The 17,800-nt window shown below is 46.5% G+C and overlaps 1 protein-coding gene across 1 annotated transcript in view; it reads left to right on the top strand.

Moving 5' to 3' along the window:
* Window positions 1-6,257: 6,257 nt before the first annotated feature.
* LOC115097586 overlaps window positions 6,258-17,800 on the top strand; it is a 106,802-nt gene continuing 95,259 nt past the window's right edge. The window contains exon 1 of the mRNA XM_029613523.1: window positions 6,258-6,461. The gene's annotated coding sequence lies outside the window, so the exon portion shown is untranslated. The remainder of the gene's footprint in view (window positions 6,462-17,800) is intronic.

The following is a 17,800-nucleotide window of genomic DNA, read 5'->3' as shown; positions in this document are numbered from 1 at the left end:
TTGACAGAGCGGCAGTTGCGTCAGAGGCCTCTCAGAGTTTTTCCTACGCTGCCTCCTGTAGTTTTCAGACTGCATGGCTCCTCATTCTAAAGCCGGCAGCCTGCTGCGTGTGTGGAACTCGCGGGCAGGCATTAGATTCGGCGTCTCTTTGCTCTGCCTGCTCCTCCGGTATGGAATGTTCGTTGGGACCGCCCCCCCACCTCGCGGGGGGGGGGGTTGCCTTGCACCGTGGTACACCGGAGGAGGATTCCTCTCCCATTTTGGCCCCCATAGGGGAGGATCCTTCATTGGGGGCTGGGGAACCGGCACCACAGGACCTCCTGGAGGGGGAGGGGGAGACCTGGAGGATTTTTCTCCGTTTATTTTGCTCTTACATCAAGCCTTCCTAGCCAGGAAGCAAGCGTCGCTTAAAAGACCTTGGCAAACGATGGATCCCTCTGAACCTCCTTCGAAGTAGGGACGGTTCGCAGACTCGCAGCAGCGGGCGGTGGACTGATCTCGCCCGGTGAGTGACATTCCCCGGGGATCTCAAGAACCAGGTTCTGGTTCAGGATCAGCACTGGTTCCGGGTTTGGGGCTAGGAGCAGTGCGGACCCGGACCTGACATCTGATCTGGAGGACATGGATCAGGATGACCTGAATGGGGACGACCTCCCGTCTGCAGAAGGAGATGATCCCAGCATTGTCCACCTTTTCAAGCAATATGAGCTGCAGCCCCTTATTCCCCAGGTATTAGAGGTTCTGGGCCTTAAGGTCTCCCTGGAGGAATCCGATAATGAAGGGATTAATCCAGTACTCGATGGGATACGGGGTCCGACAACCTCGTTCCCTCTGCCCAAGAAGGTCCGCAAGCTCGTGACCCGCGAGTGGGACGCTCTAGATGCGGGGTTGAAGGTGGGTAGGGCTATGGCAAAGCTCTATCCACTGTCTTCAGATGTTTTGGACCTGCTGACGATTCCAAAGGTGGACGCGGCTATCTCTGCAGTCACGAAGAAGACCACAATACCCATAGCTGGATCTGCCGCTTTAAAAGACAAGCAAGACTGCAAACTGGAGATAGAGTTGAAGCAGGTCTTTGAGGTGTAGCTGCTTTGAGCCTTCGTGTGGCAGTCTGCGTTAGCCTTATGCAGAGGGCGTGTCTGTGCTGTGTTCAAGAGGCTGGTTCCAGTGCCGGGGATGGCGGTGATTGTGTGCTGCAGGCTGCCCGCTTGGAATTGGGTATTGCACATGAAGCAGATGCACTTTACGATCTCGTTTAGACCTTGGCATGAACCATGGTGTCTGTGGTGGCAGCATGTCGACTTCTCTGTTTGCGGAATTGGGCAGCGGACTTGTCCTTAAAATCCCAGCTTTGTAACCTTCCCTTCAAGGGCAAGCTCCTGTTCGGGGAAGATCTGGATCAGCTGGTTAAGCTGCTCGGGGGGTCCAAGGGCAATAGGTTGCCAGAAGATAGAAGATCTTCCAAGAAGGTTTTCCCCCCTCGAGCTAGTTTTCGGGATTCTCACCGTTTTCGAACCTGCAGATATTCCACGCCATCTGGTCCTAAGCAGTCTCCGGGGCACCAGCAGTCCTTTCGCGATGGTCGCCATTCCGGTAGGGACTCTGGTCACCTCTGTGCGGGAGGCAGTAAGCCCACTCAATGAAGCCAAGAGCACCCATCCCGTCATCGAAGCTGTCTGAGGCAGATTATCCAGCTTCTACACGGAATGGGCAAAGATTACCTCAGACCACTGGGTCTTGGAGATAATCAGAGACGGCTACGCTCTTGAGTTCTCGTGTCCAGTTCGGGAGGTGTTCATGGAGTCCCACGTGGTCTCCCGCAACAAGCATGAGGTGGTACGGGAAACCCTGCAAAGGCTGCTCGAGCTCAAAGCCATTGTCCCAGTTCCGGAAGCACAGCAGGGACGGGGACGGTACTCGATTTATTTTGTGGTTCCCAAAAAGGAGGGCACGTTTCATCCCATCCTCGATCTGCAGAAGGTCAACCATAGTCTTTGGGTCCCTCATTTTCGTATGGAAACCCTGAGGACGGTAATGGCTGAGGTGCGAAAAGGGGAGTTTCTAGCGTCCCTGGACTTCACAGAAGCGTATCTTCATATACCGATTCGGCTGAGTCACCAGAGGTTTCTGCGCTTCAAGGTCTTGGGGCAGCACTTCCAATTTCGAGCCCTCCCATTTGGTCTCGTAACAGCTCCTCGGACTTTCAGCAAGGTGATGGTGGTGGTAGCTGCCTTTCTTCACAAGGAGGGGATTTTAGTCCATCCTTACCTGGACGACTGGTTGATTTGCACGAAGTCACGGGAGAACTGCGAGAGATCAGTTCGCTTGGTGATGTTCACCTTGCATTCGCTAGGGTGAGTCATCAATGTGCAGAAAAGTCACTTGGAACCTGCCCAGGAGCTGGTTTACTTGGGAGTGCAATTCGATACCTTGAGTGGCAAGATGTTTCTGGCGGAGGATCGACTGACAGTTACAAGGCCAGATCCACACTCTGCTGCTGAGGAAGAATCCCACAGTATGGCATCATCTGTAAGTCCTGGGATCCATAGCTTCCACCTTGGATTTGGTTCCATGGGCGTTTGCTCACTTATGACCATTACAGCGTGCGCTGTTGTCACGATGGAGTCCGGTGTCGGAACAATTCCACCTTCCAATGCCGCTGCTTCCAGAGTCAGTCTGTCGTAGTGGCTATCGCGTGACAATCTGGCCAGGGAGGTGGACTTGGACCCTCTGAAATGGCTGATAATCTCCACCGATGCCAGCCTGTCCAGTTGGGGTGCAGTGTGTGCAGACAACTCCGCTCAAGGTCTCTGGTCGCCGAAGGAGGGATCCTGGTCCATCAATCGACTTGAGGCAAGAGCTGTTCGAATTGCCCTTCAAGCATTACTACCCTGGATCTAGGGCAGAATGGTACGGGTGTTCTCCGACAACGCGACAACAGTGGCTTACATCAACCGGCAAGGTGGGCAAGAAGTCCCGCAGTAGCACTCGAAGCGCAGCTCCTGTTTGCCTGGGCGGAGCATCATCTCAGGGGAATTGCCGCTTCCCATGTCGCAGGAGTGGAGAACTTGCAGGCAGACTTCCTCAGCAGACAGCAACTCGATCCAGGAGACTGGGAGCTGTCTCTCGAAGCATGGAATCTCATTTGTGCCAGGTGGGGCATCATAGCTTAAGTATTTCACTATTTCTTAATTGCGATTTTTGCTCAATGTCAAAAAAATGACTTCACATTGTCCCACCTGATTCTCTTTAATTCCAAAAGCGAATCCTTATATTTACGTGCTCCCAACGTAGCCGCGTTTCAGACGATGTCCTTCATCAGGGGTTGTTTGTAAAGATCATCAAGAAGCTTGATCATATGTGTACACTCCTTCATGGTCGAGCACCAACTGATGCTCCAGATTTTGACATCTTTACATTTAATAATGGTCACCTTGGTCAGATTGTCATCTTGTTGTGGCATTGTATGTTATATAGATTTTTCAAGCAATTTAAATATGCCATCTTTGGGAATGTTCATTTCTTATATTTTTGTATTTTGCTCTTTCTTTAGTATTCCATTGGTCAGAGACTTTAGTTTCTTAGGCGATGTTGATTTTATCTGCATGTTTCTGTTTCTAATTTGTAGTCTCTTATTTCTGTATTGGGTAAGGGTCTGTCTCTGTTTTGCTGCCGCTAGCAGCCCCATGTGGCTTGTACCCAGTGGTGTACCAAGGGTCTCCGGCACCCAGGCGCTAATGCATTTGTGTGCCTCTTCAGCACTCCCCCAATCCCTCTTGTACTATTGCTTAAGGCCACATAAAATCAGTGGCATCTCTAGACAGAATAATTTGGGGGGAGGGAAGGAGGGAGTCAAAATGACATTTCCTCAACACACCCACTTCCATAGCATGGCCCCCTGCTTTAAAATTGGCTATTAAAAAAAAAGGGTTTTCTGCATCATTTTAAAAAGCTGGCCAGTTTCACACCTCTAGTAAAACTACTATTACAATTATTTGATAGCCATATACAATTAGTTGAATAAAGCTATGAGAGTGAAGTCTGGCTTACTTCCTGTATAGTTTCCAGTCACAGAACATATAGAAAGACATGGTTTAATGAAACAAAGTCAGCATGGCTTTACCTAAGGCAAGTCTTGCCTCACAAATCTGCTTTACTTTTTTGAAGGAGTTAATAAACATGTGGATAAAGGTGAACCGCTAGATGTAGTGTACGTGCATTACAAAGTGGTTAAAAGACAGGAACCAGCGTGTAGGATTAAATAGACAATTTTCTCAGTGGAAGGGAGTGGGCGGTGGAGTGCCTCAGGGATCTGTATTGGGACCCTTACTTTTCAATATATTTATAAATGATCTGGAAAGAAATATGATGAGTGAGGTAATCAAATTTGCAGATGATACAAAATTGTTCAGAGTAGTTAATTCACAAGCAGATTGTGATAAATTGCAGGAAGACCTTGTGAGACTGGAAAATTGGGCATCTAACTGGCAGATGAAATTTAATGTGGATAAGTGCAAGGTGCTGCATATAGGGAAAAATAACCCATGCTATAGGTACACAATGTTAGGTTCCATATTAGGTGCTACCACCCAAGAAAGAGAACTAGGCGTCTTAGTGGATAACACATTGAAATAGTTGGTTCAGTGTGCTGTGGCAGTCAAAAAATAAACAGAATATTGGGAATTATTAAAAAGGGAATGGTGAATAAAACTGCAACTGTCATAATGCCTCTATCGCTCCAGCGTGGGACTGCACCTTGCATACTGTGTACAATTCTGGTTGGTGCATCTCAAAAAAGATATAATTGTGATGGAGAAGGTACAGAGAAGGGTGACCAAAATGATAAAGGGAATGGAATAGTTCCCCTATGAGGAAAGACTAAAGAGGTTAGGACTTTTCAGCGTGGAGAAGAGATGGCTCGGTTTAAAGTAACTACTAGCTTTTTTTTTTTTTATTTTCTAATGCAAATAAAATATGGAACACTTTATTCTTTAAAAATTGTTCAAGGTGCTTGTCCTGGACATATAGTCGTCCTGATGTGAATTGCTAAATACAGTAGCTTTATTATGGTTTATCAAAGACTTATCCTGCTTTCTTGTGTCCTTAAGGCAGACCTGGCCAATTGGGGTTTCAGGATTACAGCGATGAAAATGCATGAGATATGCCTGCATACATATGTCCCAAGGTGCAGTTATTTAAGGAATCTGCTACAGCGGCATACACCAATTCGAAATTTACGTTTAGCAGAGACTATTTTATTTGAGGTGCCGGTGGTGAGACCAATAAAAAGCGAGGGGTTTTAAAAGAATGTTTTCGGTAGGCGAGTCATTGATGTGGAATTCAGCTTAATTTTTAATCAGATTGGAGATTAATTATGCAGCTTTTAGAAAGAAGGTGAAGGCACATGCAAGCTAATCAGTGAAAGATTATGCTATATTATATTTGTATTTTAATGTGTTTTCAATGTTTTATTTAATTTTATATGTTGAAAACTGACCTGGTCAGCTTGTTGTTTTGTGCGGTATTTAAAAACTGTGAAATAAATATATTAGGCTTCCTGTTCATGCATATTAATTACAGGTATTCTGAAGATCAGACCCGTCATGTACACCTGCAATACAGGACGGGAAAGCGCAGCCTCTTTATTTATTTATTTATTTTATTTATTTAAAGTTGCTTATATACCGATGTTTGTTTGCACATCGCATCGGTTCACAGTAAACAGTAACTCATGGGCAGAGCCCTTACATAAAACTGAGAATAAATATGTAACTATAGGGAGAAGCCCTTACAAGAAACAACTGAGTTACAAAAACAAAAAAAAAAAAAAATAAAATTAAAAAAAAACAAAAAACCAAGGGGGGGGGGGGGTCGTGGTAGAAAGGCATAAAACAATGGATAAGGGGATAGGGTAGGGGAGGGGTCATGGGTAGAGAAAGGCATAAACAATGAATTTATAGGGCCTATAATTTATGTACAACAAACAAGAATAAAATCAATATAGTACAATGTACAAAGAAATCTACCAAGGCTGAAAGCGTTCCCACCCAATAGATTCTTCAGACGCGGCAGTGGCAATGCCTTTCAGGGCTGCTGCTGCCGCCTCTGGAGATGCAAGCTGTGTATTGGCATGTTATAAATAAATAAATAAGCGCTGCCGAAGACTAAAATTAAGTTCTGCAATGAAACTTAGGGACAGATTTGCCCATAAAAAGAACGTCAAAAAGCAGCAAAATAGCTAACGCACCACATGACGCGTTTAGGAAGCGGCGGCCTCGGTGCCGCCCCTGCGCGTCTGAAAGACGCAGACTAGGCGAGCGTTCCAAGCCTCGCTATGGATTTCTTCAGGCTTCACCAGTGACGTTAGGGAGCGCGAGCCAATTGAAAGACGGGCGGCCCGTTAACAGAAGATTTGAAGCTGGATGCCGAAGTCTGTGTTGTGAGGGGAACTTCAGTGCGAGGTAAGCACGGATTCCATCCCCTCTCTGCTGGTATGGTGAAACGGGGAGAGGGATATTAGGTCTTGGTTCTCGCTATAAAGCCGCTGACCTGGCCCGTGCTTCCAGCTCACTTTGCACCGTGCAGGACCCAGAAGTGGTCTCTCGGTTTCTCTCCCGTGGAAACTTTGTCTCTCCAGAACGGTGTGCGTGTAATGTGGCTCGGTGGGACGGGCCTAGGCGCTGAAAGCTATTCCAGGCTGGCAATAGAGTGGATCCACCGCTGAAGACTGATAACATGAGAAGTGCCCTGCGGGCTAGCATTCCGTCTCCAAGAGGGGCCAATCCTTAAAAGTAGATCCACTTCCTATGTCAAGTGCTGGGTCTCCCCGAGTCCTCTCGTTAATACAGGGTTGCCAACTGTCCCGTTTTGGAGCAGACACCCAGGTTTTCAGGCATTCTGTATAGTGCCCAGTCAGAAGTACCGACTGGGCACTAACTAGTTTTGCAGGTGGATCCTGCTTTTTCCCATAGCCTCTTAGGCTCCAACCTGCTTTTCTCTTCCTCTATCTCAGGAGAGCTGTGCTGTATCCCTGCCTCCTTTCCCATGCTGTGATTGGACAGCACAGGGAGAGGAAGTGGTGCACAGCACAGCCCTCGGCTCCCAGTGGTTCTGCAGATACATAGATACACTGTTTAGGCAGTTCCCTGACAGGATCTAAACCTTATGCAAATGAGGGGTCCCATTCAAACCCCTCCCCCGGTCCTCAAGTGACCAGTCCTGGTCTATGGAAAAATTGGCAACCCTATGTTAATATCTCTTTAGGGACTTTTCCTCCAGGAACTCCTCCAAACCCTTTTAAACCTAGCTATGCTAGTTGTCTTGACCATATCTTCTGGTGACGAATTCTTCGGATTATTTGAAAAAAAAACAAAAAACCCAACCTAGTCCAATTGGTTTTAAATCTGCTTCTTGTTAGCTTAAAAGGAATAATCCATAGTCCTTGTGCTATTGAAAGGTAAATAACTATTCCCTGCTTACTTGTTCTACTCCAATCACAATATTGTAGAACTCAATCATATCCCCCCTCCCCCCCCCCCACCAGGTGTGTCTCCTCCAATCTGAAGACTCCTAAGCTACTTAGTCTTTCTTCATAGGAGACCTGTTCCATCCCTTTCATCATTTTTGTTGCCTTTCTCTATACTTTTTTTAGTTCTGCTATAACTCTTTTGAGATGGGGGCTACCAGAATCACACACCATAGGATCTGTACAGTGGCAGATTTATTTCTTCCTGAATAATTCTAAGCATTCTATTTGCTTTTTTGACCATCACTGCATGCTGAACTGAGGATTTCAATGTATTATGTAAGTATCTCTCCAAGATCTTTTTCCTAGTTGGTTATTCCTAATGTGGAACCCAACATTCGGGCTGATACAGTAAAAATCGCGGGAGAGCGCCAGCTCTCCCGACGCGAGATACAGTAAATTAATTTATTTAAATTAGGGTCTGCGGCAAAAAGAGGCCCTAGGGACACTAGCGCGTTCCTAGCGCCTCTTTTTTTGGATAGGAGCAGCGACTGTCAGCGGGTTTTGTTGGCGTCTGTTCTCGAGCCGGCAAAATTGAGCGTCCGGTTTTCAAGCCGCGAGCCCATTTAAAAAAAATTATTATTTTTTTTTAATTTTTTACTTTTTTAACTTTTGGGACCTCTGACTTAATATCGCCATATCGCCATGATATTAAGTCGGAGGGTGCACAGAAAAGTGGTTTTTTACTGCTTTTATGTGCACTTCCCCGGCGCCAGCAGAAATTAACGCCTACCTTTGGGTAGGCGCTAATTTCTTAAAGTAAAATGTGCGGCTTGGCTTGACATTTTACTTACTGTATCGCGCGGGAATACCTAATAGGGCCATCAACATGCATTTGTATGTTGCAGGCGCTATTAGGTTCGGGGGGGGGGGAGGGGTGTTGGACGCGCGTTTTCGTCACGCTATTACCCGTTACTGAATAAGGGGTAAAGCTCGCGCATCGAAAACGCGTGTCCAATCACGGGTTAACAGTGCGCTCCGTCGGAGCTCACTGTACTGTATCAGCCTGATTGTGTTTTTAAAGTTGGGATTATTTTTCCTTTCTTAGTGTCCAGTCAGATGAATCCAGAACAAGTGGGTTGTGCACCTCTACCAGCAGATGGAGACTGAGTAAACTGATGTCATAGTGTGTGTGTGTATATATCCCTGCAGTGACCTCAACCTGCCAGTGTTCTCAGTCTCCAGCAAATGCTGGATGTGCATCTCCCCACTGGGGATTTTTATTTTAAAATAAAGGAGAATTGAGGATAAAATTTGCCCCATTCTCCTGCACTGATACCAAATGGTCCCTCCCCCAGTTGAAAATTCCTGAGGTGATTTCTGTGCTCCCTCAGATGTGTGACTTGGTTCAGTAGCTGGTTTTGCTAGCGTGGACTTAGCTGCTTGAGCAACTGAAAGGCAGTGGGTGCAGGAAGCTCAGTGCGGCAGTGACAGCTCATGTCCTCTCCTCCTGCAGCCGGAGACTGTCTCTGTGCTCAGCCAGGTACAGCTGAGTAAGGGCAAGTTTAAAAAAAACAAAGAGAGAGAGAGACCTAGCAGGAAGCTTTTTGTTGTCCAGATTTCCTCCTCCCCCGGTCTCCGTGCTCGCTGCGCTGGTCCGACTTTTGTTCCTCTCTGTGGGAGGTTGAGGGATCGTGGGCAGCCTGGTAGGTTGAACAATCTCCTTAGGCTAGGCCCCGCTCCAAGGCTTTTCTCTGCGTGCCGTGTGGTAGGCCGCAACAGCTTTTCGCGTGCTTTCTAAGGCTGCCCTCTATAGGATTGTCGGTCTGGCGTGTGCATCTTGTGCGTCAGGTTGGGCGCCCAGTCGGGCCTTGTAATGTGTGTGCACCCACTTTAAGCAATGCATAGTGGCTGCATGCTTACCTATGCGCACAAGTGGTACTGTGCGCTTAAGTTTTTTGTGTGCTTAATTTTTGGCTACCTAGGTTAGTGCCTAGGGGTGTGTGCGTAAGTGTTGGATGCATAATTTCTAGGTGCCTATTTGAGTGCCTATCTAAAAAAAAAAAAAAAAAAGCAAACCCCCCCCCCCCCCCCCCAAAAAAAAAACAGCTAGCTGCATGCCTTTGACTGCCACTCAGCGTGTTGTTGGCCATCATGGTGCCTGTGACTAAGAAGCCTAAGCATCTTTCTCGTTTATATATGGGCATCTCAACAAGGAGTGCCTGCTGATTTGTGCCAGCGCTGTTTGGAGGCTCAGGGTGAATTGTCTTCTTCTGATTTCACTAAGCCTGGTTCTTCCCAGCCCATATTTTATTTTATTTATTTTTAGATTTTTATATACCGGTGTTCCTATATGAAATAAAGATCACATCGGTTTACATTGAAACAGAACATGAAAATTGCCAAAAGGCATTACATAGAACAAGGTTATGAAACTTGGAACAGTGTACATAAGTTCAAAATTTAACAATAACGTTGTAACATTGATGACCAAAAGATAAAGGAGAAAAAAAAAAAAAAAAGACTTAAACAATTAAGTTGACAGGTCTTATTGAGCATAAAAATTATAACGTATAAGTGAGAAAGTCTCAATCTCACATCGTCCCATGCATCCATCTCTTCAAATAGTTCTTCTAAAGGAGTGGGAGATACAGTTCACAAACTGGAACATGTTCCACCTCCATTGTCTCCGCCAATACCAGCTGAACCATCATCACAACATACTGGTAAAACCATCATGCCTCCTAAAACGAAGGAGGCTTTTTGGCAATTATCACAATCTCTTGCAGGTTTCTTTGAGACTCTAGAAGCCTCTTTCAAAATGTCAAATCAACCATCAATGGACTCTGAAGAACCGAGAGTTCATCTTTCACCGGAACCATCAATAGACCCTCCAGTACCACCGGCTCCAGACCGGTCTCCATCTCCACTTACAAAACAGGACACACATGGGGGTTCCACATCTCCTCCTACATCCTCGACGGGGTTTTCTTCAGATCCACAAGAACAACCACAAGAACCATATTCTCCGCCAGAAGATCTCTCATATCCACGGTTTTTGGAGAAGCTGGGTACCATCCTACATTTAGATGTACAAAAGGCATCAGATCCAAGATCAGAGACCTTGTGTCTTCTAAAAATTTTTGATGTTCCAGGAGAACCCACTTCATTACCACCACAAGACTCGTTACACAGTGTTCTATAAAAATCCTGGGAAACCCCTCAATCTGACGGCGGTCTCACGCAAAACAGACATCAAATTTTGATTGAGGAAAGACCCGCCATATGCGCTACCACAATTCCCTCATGCATCCATAGTAGTAGAATCGGCGATGCAACGATTCAAAAAATCACTCCACATATCCACTGACTAAAGCAATAGGTATTTGGACGAGTTTGGCAGAAAAGTGTACCAAAAGGCGATGCTAAACACTAGAATTATGCATCACCAATTTTATATGGTACAATATTTATATGAATGTATCCAAGCCACGAAAGGTATGCTCTCCTCCATGGCAGATCAAACACCGCAAACGCTCCATGACATGGAAGAGTGCTCCTGGCACCTCCTCCATTCAGTATATGAAGGACTGGAAACATCATCGAGAGCGTCAGCAACAGCCATAGCAGCCCGAAGAATGGCATGGTTACGTTCCAGTTCCATAAGAAGATTTGCACGAAAAACTAGCAAATCTGCCGTGTACGGGAGATAACCTATTTGGTAACCAGTTTCAGGAGACGGTAGAGAAGCTAGAAGATGACGCTATAGCAGTACAATCTTTGCAATCACAACCTGCTTACTCTGCCTCACGACACTATTTCCCTTATAATCGTCGATCCTCCTACAATCGCAGACCTTATAGGTCTTGGAGAAGAGACGGCTGAGAGGGGATATGATAGAGGTGTTTAAAATCATGAGAGGTCTAGAACGGGTAGATGTGAATCAGTTATTTACTCTTTCAGATAATAGAAAGACTAGGGGGCACTCCATGAAGTTAGCATGTGGCACATTTAAAACTAATCGGAGAAAGTTCTCTTTTACTTAACGCACAATTAAACTCTGGAATTTGTTGCCAGAGGATGTGGTTAGTGCGGTTAGTATAGCTGTGTTTAAAAAAGGATTGGATAAGTTCTTGGAGGAGAAGTCCATTACCTGCTATTAATTAAGTTGACTTAGAAAATAGCCACTGCTATTACTAGCAATGGTAACATGGAATAGACTTAGTTTTTGGGTACTTGCCAGGTTCTTATGGCCTGGATTGGCCACTGTTGGAAACAGGATGCTGGGCTTGATGGACCCTTGGTCTGACCCAGTATGGCATGTTCTTATGTTCTTATAGGTCTTATCAATCTTTCTGTCAACAAACATACCCACCTTATCAACGACCACAACAGCAACAACAACATACCCCTCTTCTCAAAGTAGGGGCAAACCCTGAAATCAAAGACAACCAAATCAACAACCGGCAACTACGGTTAAAACAACTCAGTCTTTTTAAACATACAGCCACCACCACAAAAGTTAACATCTCCGGGAAGAATCCATTCTTGCCTAGCAGTGTGGAGCAGATTACTACAGATCAGTGGGTTCTGGAGATAATACATTACGGTTATCAACTTCAATTTACAACGAAACCAATTCAGAGATCTCAGTCACAACTAGCGGAAGAGATTGCAAGCCAATACAGTCAACAGGCCATCAAACAACTATCCCTGAAACAACAAAACTCAGGATTTTACTCCCTATACTTCCTGATACCCAAGAAATCAGGTGGCCTCCGACCCATCCTGGATCGTCGAGAACTCAACAAATTCCTGACCAAAGAGAAATTCAAAATGGTATCCTTAAAGTCAATTCTTCCTCTAATTCAACCCAACGACTGGATGTGCTCCAGCGACCTGAAGGATGCACACACTCACATGCCAATCCATCCATCCTCTTGGCATTACCTATGTTTTCGGTACAAGCATCAGCACTACCAGTACAAAGTACTCCCCTTTGGATTATCGACTGCACCCAGGGTGTTCACCAAATGCATGGTAGTGGTGGTGGCTCATCTCAGACAACAGGGTATGACAATCTTTCCTTATCTGGATGACTGGCTCATAATAGCATCGACTCTGGAGATATTGATTGATCATCTCCAACGAGTAATACAATGTTTACAAGCATTAGGACTAGTGATCAATTTTCAGAAATCACATTGTGTAGCAGGATGAATTAGCCATGCTAACCTACCCTCCTCCCTGGCAGTCACTGTCTTTTCGACTACACTACAGCTTAATCACAGACTGAGAGAATCTGTTACTTTTCCCGTCGATAGCAGGGCTGAATTAGCCATGCTGTCATGGGAACTGTCTATCAGGGCCCGGGAGGCAGAGCTTAAGTAGCAGAGTGTAGATCTTTGAGACTCTGCGGCTGCGCGTGAGTTCCCGCGCAGGATAACTGATTCTCCTCAGTCTGTTTTCTTCCGCGCGTGGGAACGCACGCGGAGCTTCATTCTCCTCACCATAGTTCTATTTTTTTTTTTTGAAAAATGATAAAAAAGCCGTCTGGATTCAAGCCGTGCCCCTGCGGTAAGATCATGTCCGTCACAGATGGGCATGATCGATGCTACCGTTGCTTGGGGCCAGAGCATATTCAGACGGATTGTGAGTATTGTCGAAGAATGTCACCTCGAGCCCGGCGTCACCGGCAATATAGAATGTTGGAACTAAAATTAACTAATAGGCCATCGACCATTCACTCTTCGCCAGGAACAGGGGCGCGAACGCCACCACAAAAACGAAGAGCTTCTTCCCTGGACCAACAACCCTCCGGGACCGGAGGTAAGCATAAGGTGCGGGATATCCAGGGCTCTGGATCCCAATGTGAAAGGCCTCTGGGAATCAAAGTTCATGCCGCTAAGGCTCACCATCACTCAACAGGCCCTGAAAGGCCGGAACGGTCAAAATCGCATTCGACCTGGGCGCCAATATTAACAGAAGGATGGGCGCATAGAAAAAGACATTCGGAATCCCGAATGAGGCCGACAGAGCCGAGTCACAAAAAACCAAAACCAGGGAACCCGGCGCCGGGGATGAAAACACTGGTGCCGAGTAATATGGAGCCGAGTCCGAGACGACCGGCGCCGAAAGCTCCGGAGCCGAGAAGAACAACTCCAGGAGATCCGAAGCCGGGGCCGATAAGATCGGCGCCAGAACGTCCGGAGCCGGACAAACCACCGGCGCGGGGAACTCCGGAGTCGGAACGGAGCCGACCAACGCAAAGAGACCCGGAGCCGGGACCCAGTGCTTTGGCGCCGTCAGCGTCGGATACGACTCTAAACAAGTTGCCACAACCTGTGTCAGAGCACAGAAAACTATCGAGACACACACGCAACTCTTCACGAGACACAAGTCATTCATCATCAAAACGCTCACGTTCCAAAAGAGGAATTTCGGCGAATAGCGACAAGTCACATAGAAGATCAGGTCATCATAGACCTTCTTCATCTCTTTCCAGACACGCCGGTACACGCAGACGACATTGGTCCTCGGACGGCGCAACAGATAAATCGCTGGATTCTGCTTCTTCTAGTATAGATGAAAGAACGAGACTTGCAGGTAAACGGACAATTCCCATATCATCGTCATCATCTTCTCGATCGCTCACTGGGTCCTCTAACACAGAACCCTCTCAGCTACAAAGGGAAAGACCGAACTCACCAGGTCATCAACCAGCACACCCAAGACCACACTTATCACCGGTCGGCTCACCTGAGTCTTGTCACAATATGCCACCACAGACCCAAAAGGCTTTTTGGGATCTATCACACTCACTGGCGGGGTTTTTCGAAACCCTCCAATCTTCATTTGTCTTACCTCCAGAGGACAAACTAAAATCCACACAACCGACTGGAGCACAAAAGCTACCAGAATGTCCTCCACAGGCACCAGAGATACCGCAGCCATTATCGCCAAACCATTCTCAAGGCTCACAGGATGACATCATAGACTCACAATCTTCCCATTCTTCCTCCATGGGCTACCCCTCAGACCCACCAGAACAACCGTCCAAGCCCTATTCTCCCCCGGAAGATCTTTCCTACCCCAAATTTGTAGAAAAGATGGGAGCTATTTTAAAGTTGGAAGTACAAACATTACCATAACCCAGGGCGGAAACCTTAGGGTTACTAAAGATATTCGACACACCGGGGGAACCAACCTCACTGCCCCCGCATAACGTATTACACAATGTCCTTCAGAAATCGTGGGAAACTCCCTTTGCTATCTCAGCGATTTCCAGAAAAACGGATTTAAAATTTAAATTACAAAAACCATCCACGTATTCTACTCCTCAACTACCACATGACTCCATTGTTGTCGAGTCAGCGTTGCAGAGAGCTAAGAAATCAAAAACGCATGCCTCAAATCCACCCGGCAAAGATAATAAATGCTTAGACGATTTCGCAAAGAGAGTCTATCAGAATGCTATGTTAACATCTCGCATATGTCACCATCAATTCTACATGGTCCAATACATGTATGAGTGTGTACAAGCAACAAAGGGAATGTTTACTTGTTTAGGAGACAGCACACCTTCACCCATCATTGACTTGGAGGAGTGTTCCCGACACTTGTTGAGAACAGTCTATGAAGGATTTGAAAACTCCTCTTGAGCATCAGCTACTGCCATAGCGGCACGCAGATTAGCTTGGCTGAAAGCTAGTTCAATTAGAGAGGACTTACATGACAAACTAGCTAATCTCCCATGCATGGGAGATAACTTGTTTGGCGATCGCTTCCACGATACAGTCAGCAAATTGAAGGAACAAGCGTTAGCGGTTCAATCCCTAACCACGCCAACACCCGCCAAGAGATACTATCAATCGGGACGTCGACAATCTTTCCCGAGACGACAATATAGAAATTACCAACCTTTTCGGATGCAATCATATCCCACGTACCAAAGGCAGGCTCATCAGGCACCTCAACAACATCAGAGGAGAGGAAAGCCTCGTGGTCAAAGGCAACAACCTCAGCAACCAACATCAGCTCCTGTAAAGACCTCACAAACTTTTTAATGGCCAGGCCACCACCACCCTCGACAGCAGCGCCTCCAGGCAGGATCACGGCACGCTTCTCGGTTTGGACATCGATAACAACCGATCAATGGGTATTAGATATAGTGAAGAACGGATACCAGCTTCAATTTGTCAACAGCCCCAGTATCCCGCATCTAACTTACAGCGACTCCAGAACACCACAACCTCAACTCTCACAGGAGATCGCTCATTTATATCACCAGAGAGCAATCCGATACATACCCCCATCGGACTGGAACAAAGGGTTCTATTCCCCTTACTTCCTTATACCCAAAAAATCAGGGGGCAACCGACCTATCCTGGACCTCAGAGAATTGAACAAATGGATAGTTCGGGAAAAATTCAAGATGGTTTCGCTGAAGTCTATCCTTCCACTATTACAACCCAAGGATTGGATGTGCTCCATAGATCTAAAGGAAGCGTACACACATATTCCAATCCACAGATCCTCTTGGCAATACCTGTGTTTCCAACATCACAATCAACATTATCAGTACAAGGTTCTTCCATTTGGTCTTTCGGCAGCGCCGAGAGTTTTCACCAAATGTATGGTAGTGGTGGTGGCCCGTCTCCGACAGCAGGGTCTGACAGTATTTCCATATCTAGACGATTGGTTAATAGTAGCACCAGACCGACACTTTTAAAACAGCATCTCACTATAGCGATCAACTGCCTACACAACTTGGGATTACTCATCAACTACCCAAAGTCCATGTTACAACCGACGCAGGTTCTACATTTCATAGGAGCTCGCCTGGACACCATTTGTGCCAGAGCATTCCTACCGGAGGACAGACTGGTAACGATACGATGTCTCCTTCGGTCACTACACAATACCCGGTACCCAACGGCGCGCAATATTTTGACCGTCTTGGGACACATGGCGGCGGCAAACTTCACTGTACCGAACACGAGACTACACATGAGAAGACTACAATGGGGTCTCAAACGGCAGTGGAAACAGCATGTTCAACCATTGCGCCACCGGGTAACACTAACCATTCAAATGAAAAAGGATATCGAGTGGTGGCTCCTGGAACATACGTTAACCAAGGGTGCACTATTCAATCAACCACCTCACAATGCAGTCCTCACGACGGATGCATCCCGGAGAGGATGGGGAGTGCACTTAGACCTCCTGGAGACCCAAGGTCTATGGTCCCCTACGGAACAACAATTTCAGATAAATCTCCTAGAACTAAGAGCAATACGCAATGCCCTGAGAACCTTTCAGCTACAGCTACAGGGTCGAAGGGTGATGATTTACACCGACAACCAGGTAGCGATGTATTATATAAACAAACAAGGCGGGTCCGGTTCATGGTCCCTCTGCAGGGAAACTCTTCAGATTTTCCATCATGCACACAGATATTCCATCCACCTACAAGCGACCTACCTGCCAGGTCTAGCGAATGACAGAGCAGACAAACTAAGTCGGATTTTTCACCCACACGAATGGTCACTCAATCCAGAAGTGACTCAACAACTTTTCCAGCGATGGGGTACCCCGACAATAGACCTCTTTGCCACAGAGCAGAACTCCCAACTTCCACAATTCTGCTCGATACGACCGAGCTCAACCCGCCTCGCACAGGATGCATTCATCATTCCGTGGACAGCGAATCTTCTATACGCTTTTCCACCAATTCTGCTGATCACCAGAACTCTTCAGAAATGCATGTTGGACCAAAGCCAATTGATCCTCATTGCCCCGAACTGGCCCAGACAACCGTGGTACAGTTATCTCTTGAGGCTGTCGATCGACGACCCAGTCAGACTGCCAAACAGACCAGATCTTCTCCTTCAGGAAGGAGGCCATCTCATTCATCCAATCCATTCGTCACTCCACCTGACTGCATGGAGATTGAACAGACACTATTGACTGCACAAGGTGTGTCGGAAATGGCACAATCAGTCATCATAGAATCGCGAAAACCGTCGACTAGACGCAACTATACATTCAAATGGAAAAGATATTCCAATTGGTGCATGGGAAAAGGTATTCCACCTATAGATTGTTCGCCAATCCTCCTATTGGATTATCTCCATTCCCTATATGACTCAGGGTTGGCTACGTCATCCATAAGAGTTCACCTCAGCGCGATTGCAGCATATCATCGACCAGTGAATAAACATTCCATTGCGGAACATCCATTGTTGTCCAGATTTGTCAAAGGTCTGTTACATCTTCGTCCACCGACCGCGAAACCACCGGTTCCTTGGAACCTGAATATCATTCTAGAACAAT

This window comes from Rhinatrema bivittatum, chromosome 8, assembly GCF_901001135.1.
Source record: "Rhinatrema bivittatum chromosome 8, aRhiBiv1.1, whole genome shotgun sequence".
NCBI classification, from domain to species: domain Eukaryota; kingdom Metazoa; phylum Chordata; class Amphibia; order Gymnophiona; family Rhinatrematidae; genus Rhinatrema; species Rhinatrema bivittatum.
This window is presented reverse-complemented; position numbering and strand designations above follow the sequence as displayed.